Source organism: Polistes canadensis, unplaced genomic scaffold, assembly GCF_001313835.1.
Source record: "Polistes canadensis isolate GaletaPanama2010 unplaced genomic scaffold, ASM131383v1 scaffold_22, whole genome shotgun sequence".
NCBI classification, from domain to species: Eukaryota; Metazoa; Arthropoda; class Insecta; order Hymenoptera; family Vespidae; genus Polistes; species Polistes canadensis.
Window position 1 is genome coordinate 780,908 of NW_014569569.1, and position 11,193 is coordinate 792,100.

At 33.9% G+C, this 11,193-nt stretch overlaps 1 protein-coding gene across 3 annotated transcripts in view; it reads right to left on the reverse strand.

Annotated features, from left to right (window-relative positions):
- Positions 1-11,193, reverse strand: part of LOC106794051 (mucin-5AC) — a 239,442-nt gene that overhangs the window by 27,858 nt on the left and 200,391 nt on the right. The gene's annotated exons all lie outside the window — the stretch shown is intronic.

The following is an 11,193-nucleotide window of genomic DNA, read 5'->3' on the forward strand; positions in this document are numbered from 1 at the left end:
TTTAAACAAATTAATACAAATTGATAATTAACGTAAATTCAATTATAATATAACGAATATAAGATATTTTAAAAACTCGTGTGTGTACGAATGATATATCGTTACGATTACGATCCAAATAAGTATAAATAAAAGGATAAAAAAAAATCCTTAAGAAATTTATACGAAATGTGCCTGTAAAACAAAAATGTCATTACAATATAATAAATTGAACGATCCATAAAAGCTTGAGATAAGAGATACGTAAAACGTAAGGAAGCGCGAAATGTGTCCTTATCAATTTGCTTTACGGTAAACTAACACATAACGTTAACGAAAGGTAACAAAAAATGAAAGATAAAAGAGAGAGAGAGAGAGAGAGAGAGACAGAGTAAACAAACAAAAAAGAGAATAAAAATGTTGGCTGGAAAAATTGACTATATAAGGGATATCGTTTGACCCTCCTCTTGTGTGTGTGTGATCTTTCCTTCAAGATCTCCGTTTGACCTTGAGATCGCCAATAAAGATCCCGCGTCTCGACGCTTTCTTCTCTCTTTTTCTCTATTTCTCTAAATTTGTCTTTCTCTCTCTCTCTCTCTCTCTCTTTCTATCTCTCTGGGTTCGATTCTTCTTTCCCGCGGGCACCTGGTCGGCCTCCAGCCAATTACAAGGCGAGAGAGCGTTAAAGTATCGTGCAAAAGTCGACGAACGCGATCGAGCCATTCCTCCACCTCCCCCTAGCCCAACCCCTGGCCCCTCCTTCTGCCCCTTCTCACCCTCTTCTTCCTTCTCTTTCTCTTTCTCTTTCTCTCACACTCTTTTCTCTCCAGGGAGCACAATGGACTTTCGAGTTCGTCGTCCTCGGCATCCGATCTTTTCCCTTTCTTTTATTCCCTTTTATTTTGTTCGTCTCCTTCGTGGCCGTTCAACCTTGCTCCAACACAACCGCGACTTTGACTGGTCTCGAAATTCGAGTGGAATGAAATCGTTTAGGACAATCATTTGTTCGTATATAACACGCACCAAGAAAGAAAGAAAGAAAGAGAAAGAGAGAGAGGGAACAAGGTTTAGAATAAAAAAAAAAACAGAAAAATATAAATAATACTAAAAGAAACAACGGGGAAAGGGAAAGGTAAAAAGATCGAAAGATGATGATGATGATGAAGATGAAGAAGAAGAGCCATGTAATCGTTGTCAGATTTGATTCCAGTTTAGGAAGAATCATTAGTTCGTTTTAACGTGCGCACAAAGGAACGATGGCAAATATAAATAATCGAGGATTAAGATTTTAAAAAAGAAACTAGAAATATAAGCACTCCCATCCCCCACCATCCCAAATAAAAAAAACTTAGAAGACTAGGAAAAGTAAAAGAAGAAGAAGAAGAATAAAAGTTAGTCGAGTAATCGTTGTGTGTGTTCCAGCAAACAAGCGTCGTCCGTTTATGACGAGGAACAAAAAAAAAAGAGAAAAAGATAGAAATAGAAAAATAAAAAAAGGAAAAAAAAATGAAAGAAAGAGAAAGAGAGAGAAGGATATAACGTACTCAGTGACATTTGGTAGGAAAACGCGTGTCGGAAGCACGGTAACTGCACTTCCGTGCAGTACTTTGCGTACACTCCCTCATTACCAGTACGTGGCTCCAGCGGTGCACGGAGAAGAAAGAGTAGAGGATGAAGCTTGAAAAGGCCTTCGTGTTCGTGAATCTCTTTGTCTTTTCCTGTGTTTCTCTCTCTCTCTCTCTCTCTCTCTCTCTCTCTCTCTCTCTTTCTTTCTTTCTATCCTATTCCTTCCCTCGTCGTTCTATTTCTTCTATTTCTTTTTTTTTTCTTTATCTTCTTTCTATTCCTTTTTCATAGAAAAGAGATAGATAGATAGATAGACACACGTACGTAAGTACATACTACTACTCACTCACACTTTCACGCTTTAAACTCTTAACTTTTTCAATGCTACCGAAAACGATTTCAACGTTCAAAGGACCATATTACGACACTTTTTCAATTGAATTGTGATAAAGAATCCAACTATTTTTTGTTTGGAGACGGGGAGGGAGACTGGCTTCCTTTTCGTTATCTAAAATTAATAAGGAATATCAAATATATTTGATAAATATTCATTAGGTATGTTTAATATGACAAATAAATTCGCGTATAAAGTATCGATGCGAAAATAATGATATTTAAAAATTTCAAAAAGAAATAATAAATAAAAATTAAATATTTTAAAAAAATGTGTGTGTGTAGGACACAATATAAAAATTCGTCTCGTCAAAATAAATAAATAAATAAATAAATGAAATTTGTTAAGAGAGAAGTACTCTCGCATCAAGAAACGCAAATAAACGTCTATCTGAGCACACTCGACACAAAGAATCATCTTTTATATGATGTTGTAGAGGATGATGAAAAGGGTTGAATGAAGAGAAGTGAAAGAGGAGAGCTGGAGGGGTAAGAGGACGGGGAGAAAGTGAGGAGAATTAAGACGCGGACGCGTACGTTTACGTGGCCGTACGTGGTGGATGCTGTCGGAGATAGGGGTTGGTGGCGGCTCGCGTGGAACTGTATAATTAGATTAGGTACAAGGCGCATTAGCATGTCATGCATATTCTATCAGACGCGTTCCGACGCTGAGGTGGGAATCATATTGCGTTTCGGTGGTAGCACGATGCGCGATGTTCTTCTTGCAAACCCGACCTTCCTCCTCTTGTTCGCGTACATTCCTCTTTCTTTCTTTCTTTCTTTCTTTCTTCTTACTTTTTATTTGACTGTAATTTAATTTTATTCCGTTTTAACCGTTGGGATCGTTTCTACCAAGTTTATTATTATCGGTTCACTATTTACAGGCTAAGCCATTTTTATTTATAATCAAATATTTCCAACACGCGCAAGCGTATCTTATTTTTTCACATTTTTATCCTGCAAGTATATATTTGATGATTGAAAAAAAAAAAAAATGAAAGAAAAAAAAGATGTAATTATAATTAAAATATGAATGACCGAGTTCTCGTATAGTTGAATATCATCATTAACGTTTTTCCATGCGAAATCGAACAGATAAAATCAATTGCATTTATTCATTTATTCTCATTTTTGTAGTTTTTCCTTTTATTTTTAATTATAAAGTATAGGTGAGCATTACTTAACGAATTATAAAAGTGAAACATAGTAAGTAGTTAAAATTCATAATTAAATACCATTATGTATCCTATATTAATACTTCATTTAATCCTGACCCTATTATAAATCCTGACAAATTATTCATACTAAATATAATTTTCATATCGTACTTTTGTACCTATCATTTAATATTTACAAAATAATGTTCGAATAAACAAATAGAAACATTTATATCCGTTTTATTATCACAAGTTAGTAGCCCAACTATAAGAAAAAAGTAAACGAAAAAAAAGAAATGTAAATAAACGTTCAGCTTTAATCAACGAGAAAGTAAAAGTGCAATTCTATTGATGTCAACGACTCGAAAGTTATTACTTTGAGTTTAAAGACCGAGTTTTCCTAGAACAGTTGGAAAATCGACCAACGACGCGCCGCTCACGTGTATACATACGTTTGTATGTGTATGTATATATACATATATATGTTCGAAAAAGTTGGAACGAAAGCATACGAGAAAGTCATTACTAGTTTCGAACGTAGAATATATATTTCCTTGTCTCGAATCCGATCCACGAACTTTATCACATCAGGGGATTCATTCTTCCAGTACTTTCTTCTTTTTCCTAACTCCTACGACCTCTCTACGTTCCTTTATCGCTCCTATAAATCTATAAATACGAAAACCCTTATTTTTCTCTCTTCTCCATACTTTCCTCCTCTTCCTCTTTATTTCCCTTCCTTTTCCTATCTTTTATTAGATCGATCGTAGATAGAGGAGGACGTAGGACTTATGGAAAAACGATTTCCATTGATAACCGATCGAACAATGATATCTTCAAGAGTGACGTCTGCAATCGTATGATTTCAAGCTGATACGAAGATTTGAGAATGATCTTTATTTTCAAATATTATAATATGTTGACACCGCAATCATTGTATCCAATACGAAAATCTTAATCGTTATCTCTGTTCATATTGTAAATAAGTAACAATTATTTATCCTAAAGAAAAAAATATTTTATATATATATGTATTTTGGATGGATAGACAAATTGAATTATTACTTTAATTTTGTTAAGTAAGATTCTAATTGGAAAGTTTATCTCTCAATTGTATGCACGTACGAATGTATTAATGTACGAGTGCGTGTTCTATCTGTATCTGCGTGTCTGTTTGTTATAATATAGAGACGAGTTGTAAAAACTTAACGTCCTATAAACTCTCGTAAAATACAAGACGAACTTCTCCCTTCGATCCTATCTTCCTTCCTTCCTTCCCACCCTTCTTCCTTTTTATACTTTCATACTTTTTGCCAGCGAAAAGCCGGTATGTATGTATTTATATTCTCGCGTTAACTTTCCATTGTTCCAAAACGCGAGAGAATATTATTATACTCCGAAGTATCCTAGCCACTTTTCTACCACCATTTTTCATTTCATTCGGTGAACTAAAAAATTTATCACTTGTCCGTGGCTGAGCTTAAAAGTAAATAAATATGACGGAAAACGTTTACGGATTATTTTCGTTACGTTCTTTTGAAAGATCCTAACAGATTAGGAAATTAATTGTGACGGTAATCGGTACATTGTGCATGAAAATTAAAAAAAAAAAGAAATTAATTCTACTGATAATAAATACAAACAGTGTACTGGGAGTATATTACAAAAAATTAAAATATAATCAATTTTATTCTTAATTTAATAAAAAAAAAAAAAGAAAAATCAAATATATAACACATAAAATATTTTCAACATATATTCATTTTGTAATTTCCAAATATTCGTGTTAATTTTTATTATAAACAAAACGTTTGACGGGGTTAAAGATAAAAAACGAGACCGAAGATAAACAAGAAGATACAAAACGTTAGAAAGAGAGAGAGAGAGAGAGAGAAAAAGAGGCGTCAGAAATGATCGATGATTCCTGACCATTAACGAGAATCTCGAACCGCAACATATTCCTGCGTATTTCTCGATCGGGGTCGATCGATAGTTGGCAACTACGTGCCACCTTCGACCGAGCATTGATAACCGTCGCCCCTCGGCTAATTAATTCGCCAGCTAACGTAATTACTCGTAGCTTCGAGCTCGCGTATAGACACCGCTTGGATATACTATAGATAGATACATGAATCCCACTCACACACACATACATACACGTATACCGCGTGTATATACATATGTATACGGGTATACATATATGTATGCTGAAACAAAAAGGGTGAGGAATGGTTGGAAGAAGGGAGGGAGGGAGGGAGGGAGATCGTTGGGAGAGTAGACCATTCACGTATTTACCGACGAACGACGATATCAATTGGATTATGAAAGTTGGACGATCGTGGTTGCATCCATGTTGTCAATGAAAACGAAACAAAACAGACTGACAATGAGAGAGAGAGAGAGAGAGAGGGGGGGAAGGAAGAGGGGAAAAAAAACCAATAGAAAATGTAACCTTTCAACAATCTGGATCACGCCAACTCGATGCGATTATACAATTTTATGAGAACTATTCTTTCAACATTTGTTTAATTATTGTTAACGAACAAAGAGATTATAATGCGAGATATCATTTTAAGTACTACTAATAATGTTTCAATTTTTTTTTTCTATTTTTATATATTTATATATATATACTCGAAGGAGCAAAAACAAAAAAAGTAAAAAAAGAAACAAGGTGGAAAGAGAAAAAGAATATTTTATATGCTTGCTTTGTGCTTTGAGAACATACAGAAAATCCATTTTGCGAGGTGGCATAAGCAATACATATCGATGCTCGAAGGAAACGAATCGTTCTCCCGAATTATTGGATCTTGGTCGACCATGGAAACGCTATTGATATCGACGTAGACGTCAAAGGCAACTACTATTATGTATCTTGTATATATATATATGTGTATATGTATATAACTTATATATACAAGCTTGTCTTTACAACCAATACCACATAGAAAGGAGTTTATCGAGGATGTCGAGAGTGAATTCGAATTTATCAAACGTCTCTCATCGTAAGTCTCTTCTCGTAACCAGGGGGTTGCACAACATCTATACTTTCTAAAAACGTTCCTGTGTGCCTTAACTTGGACAACGTGCTATGCCAACACGATTAGAGAAGGCTATACATTGAAATCCCTTGTACAACGTATTCCTTTTCTCATAAAATCGATATACATCGAAAGTTAGCTACTACTTGATGCTCCTGCTACTGCTGCTACTGCTGCTGCTGATGGTAGTGGTGGTGACGATGGTGGTGGTGGTGCTGTACGGTTTCGAGATACCGTTCGTTTAAACGTTCAATCTTTTAACGATATCCTTTCCTATTACTCTCAGAGTCGTACTCAGGAATTCGTGGATCGCGTCTGCTTGAGAATCAGGCCAGGAATTCTCAGAGGAACTGAGGTAGAAATTCGGGACACCATTAGGGAACAACGTAATCGCTTCTAATCAGTGTTCGCATTACGGTGTACATCATCAATATGATAGAACGCGCTGATTACCTATCGCGATTCCTATTAACTCCTTTCATTCCTAACGAGTTTCACTATTTTACATTTTTATTAATTGCATTATTCTTAAAATTCGAGCCTGACATACACCGAGTTTCACTATTTTACATTCTTATTAATTGCATTGTTTTTTTTTTACTTGGTTCCTGATATAAATATATTCAAAGACCTATCTCTCTTTAATACGTTCCATGCCGAATTGATTTTCGGTGACTTTTCATTTAAACCCCCATCTATATATGAAACGTGAAAAGTTCATATGATCAGAATGGATAGTTCAGAATAACGCATATGACTAGCATCATGTTAAACCTTCTAAATATAATATCATTGTATATAATATGTTTATCGTAAAAAAAAATAATCAAAGGTAAATAAATAATAAATAATTCTTACGAGTGAGATGCAACCGTGTTGACGTTCTCAGAGAGACTAACTTTGCGTGTGCGAGAAGGATACACTCAGGTAGTCTTTCCCCACCATCACCACCATGACCACCATTACAGCCACCACTTCTCTCCCACCACATTACACGGCTAATACCAACAGCCGTTCGATAAGCATCAACGATCGTTAACCACATCCATATACGTCCACGAATTATGATAATTTAATTATTCACGCACGATTACTAATATACATACTCGATTATTACGTCATATAATAGTATCGATCGATCGATCGATCGATAAACCTTAACATTTTTTGGAAAAAATAATCCCACTATAAACTCATTAATATGGAAATTTGAACTGTGTTTCAATGATGAAAGTAAAAAATAATTTAAGATTGATTTTAAAAAGAAACAAAAAAAAATATGGCAGGTCCAAGGGACTACCGGTTGGGATGAAGGGATCACCAAAGGCACGTTGCGGAACATGCTACGAAGGACGTACAGTCATGACCTAAACCTGAGAGGATTGTTGCGGACGAGCAAGATCGAATTACGCGAGTAATGGGGTCAATGAACGTCAGACGCCTTTAGATATATCTTAGAGATATATTTCAATTTATTTTAATAACAATAATAATAGTAATAATAATAATAATATAATAAGAATAATATTAGTTAAAGTTATTAAAAATGACATTAAAAATATTTTTACGACTTATAATTCACTCCTATTTGCATATTTCCGATATCAATTATCAATTCGTATGATTTTAACATGATATTGCTCATTTTATGTGCTCGCGTATTTTCTAGATTTATTTTTAAGAATATGTAAAAGCGAGTAAGCTGATATTTATCGGGTCAGTATTTTTAAACGTTTTTAATCAATATTTTAAATAGATAGTATATCTATTTATAATAAAATATCAGTATGTGTTATAAGATGTCAGTAAAGAGATAAAATGCGATTTAATTATAATCATTATTTGTTATAGAAAATATTAGTTATTAATTATCTAAAGTATTGATCAATATAAAAATAACTAACAACACAATTAAAGTTACTCATAAAAGAAGTTTAATGTAAATTGTAAATTAAAAAGTAGATATGCCATAATCGAATGATGGTAAGCTTTACAAAAATTTATCTGCGATGACCAAATAAATTCATATACATGCCCTATTAATTATTACACAAATAATTATATAAAATATCGATAATAATTTAAATATAATTCATTTGTTTTGATATATTATTATTATAATATCTTTTATCGAATAACGTATAATAAAATTAACGAATTAAATATCCCCATTTATCTATTTATCCTCTTATATATCACGTTTTCTCGTAATACCTATAAGAATCACCACTTTAGGGAAGGAGATTCCTGAGACAACAACGACGACGAAGAAGAAGAAGAAGACGAAGACCAAGACGACAACGACGACAACGACGACGAACGTCGAGACGATTCTCCAGAACAATGTAATCGTCTCTAATCTATGCACGATAATCTTTACGCGGTATATGTATACGCTGCTGTTCCAGATTGCTCTCGAGCTTCTTCGACTTGTATCTCTCTCTCTCTTCGTCTCCTTCCTTTCATCCCTCTTCTCACTCTCTCTCTCTCTTTCTCTATCTACCTGATTCTATCTCTTATTCTCTTGGAAGCAACGTAGATCCAAAAGCAAGCAAGATTCCCTCTCAACAGACTCAAGGAATCGTATTTCGAGGCACGAACACGCGATAGTACGTTTCACCCGCTTTCATTCGGATACTTGTCCGATTGAAATTAATTGCGACGTAATATTACGAATAAAATAAAGACAATATGTACTAAAACCTAATTCTTTTCGTTATTTTTTTAAATATTAACAAGATACTTTGAGATGCGGATAATGCAACGCAGAGGCAACGCCAATATTGAAAATCTGTCAGCTGTATTATGTTCCAGAGTACTCTACGTCATCTCTTTTAATCTCAGGTAATTGAAAAGTATTTTACACCTTTAAACGATAGCTACACACAAGAATTTTCATACGTGAGTGTTTTCAAAACGAGATATTAAAAAGTTCGAAAGATATTCATCAAAATAATCATCGAAGTATAGGTAGCTCGTACACATACAATCATGTATTTGATTTTCTTTTTATATTATACTAATGTAATTTTATATATATTTTTTACTTCTCTTAGTTTGCAAGCATTGGAGAGTCCAGAACGAATACATATACTCAGTTAAAACAATTGTGTTTACTATTTTTTATCTTCACATTCATCGAGGTATGCATTATTCTTTTTTTAACCTATATAGAAATGTATAGAAAGAGTGAGAACGAGAGTAGAGAGAGAGATAGAATAAGTAAACAAAAAATTCACCTACAGGCAATTATGAATACGTATGTATATTTCCAGGAATGTCCTACGAGGTGAAACAGAAGAAAGACAGCCGAAACAAAACGTAAACAGCCGAACATTCGACGAAGGATAAGCAGTAAAGTACCTCATTCCCCCGCCGTCCTTCAACTAGTTAAGACCTGACGTGACGTGTAACGTATTAAACTATTGATTAATTTTATTTCTAACATATTATCTAATTAAAACATTCGACAACTGCGCTGATTAGACTACTTTTTATATCTTACATTGATTCTTTATGATAGAATATCTTTTAAAGGGTGCTATGCCTTCAGAAATGATTCACAGGGAATATTGTATTATAATATAATCTTTAGTATGTTTCAGCTTCTTTACAGATTTTTTTCTTTTATTTTATTTTATTCACCGTCATCCTAGGGGTAGGAAACCCATCCTGCAGTCATCAATGAAGACTAAAAGTAAGTATATTTTTCTATCAAACATTTCTATAATAACTTCAATGGTGTTTTATTACGACGATGACATTAATTGTTCTTTTTCTTTTCCTGTTTCAGAACATCATTGCAATCGAGCGCGTAGGCAATGAAGTATTCGTGTGTTGCATCGATAAAATACAATAAAAAAGTATCGGAAAGTAGAATCAGTGTTGATCGTCGAATGTTAAAAAAGTTTCGTTTGCTCGGGTAAAGAAACTCCGAAAGTTTCTTTTATTCGTTTTAAACGTGTGCTCATCGTCATCTTAAGGATAGGATATCCATCGTGCATTCATCACTGAAGAATAAACGTAAGTCAATTTTTATTTTAAACACTTTTTTAATAATTATAATAATTTTTTCTTACATCAATGATATTTATAATTTTGTTTTTATTTCTGTTTCAGATCATCATGAGAATATTGCAGCGTTGGAAGTGTTTGTGAATAGTGTTCGTGAAGTGTTGCAAGTGTTCGTGCATTGCAATCGTGCGCGAAGCAATATAGGGGAGTGTTTGATCGTTTAAATAAAATTAAAATCACGGATTAGAATTCCGTCGCGATCGCGAATTATTTTTGAAATTCATATATTAAATTAACTGCTACCAATGCAGTGTAATTGCATTAGAGTTTGTTCGAGTAAAGTTGTATTTTTATCTATAAACAGTCGCACAGACTATTCGCGTATTAGAGTCAGTGCATCAATGAAGATTTTAAATTCAACGCGTTTCGGGATTAAAATAAAGTGTAAAATTTGTTTGTTTCAATAGACTGTGTGCAAAGCAGTCTTTGAATTAGTTGTAGAGTCAGTGAACGGGCGTAAAACAAATTAAAATCAAACGCGAATTAGATTCAGTGTTGTTCGCCGTACAATAAAATTTCGGTTTCGCGATAAGAAACTCATCTATAGTTTCTTATTTTCGTTTATACCGCGTTTTTAAATTCACGTGAGGTGCATCGCCATGGTGTAATTGAGCTGCATCCCATTGGAATGCATTGTAAGTATTCATTTTTATTAACATTTTATTCGTTTTTGTTTCATATGATTTTGGATTGTATTGCAGATAACTTATCGTTTTGTATTATTTAATGTTACAGATAAGACGATAGATTTTCATCCTCTTCAAAGATGTGGAATGAATTCTTCGATGGATCATCGATGAATCTTCGATGGATCTTCGATGGATCTTCGGTGGATCTTCTTCAATACTTGCTGCGAAGTAGGAGTGTTTTGGAGCCATCGTAGAACTTCTTACGGAGTGAGTGAAAAAATTTAAAGTCCCTCCGGTGCTCAATCATGTCGAGGATGAAAGGTCCTAATCGGCACGAGTTACTGGTTGTAATTA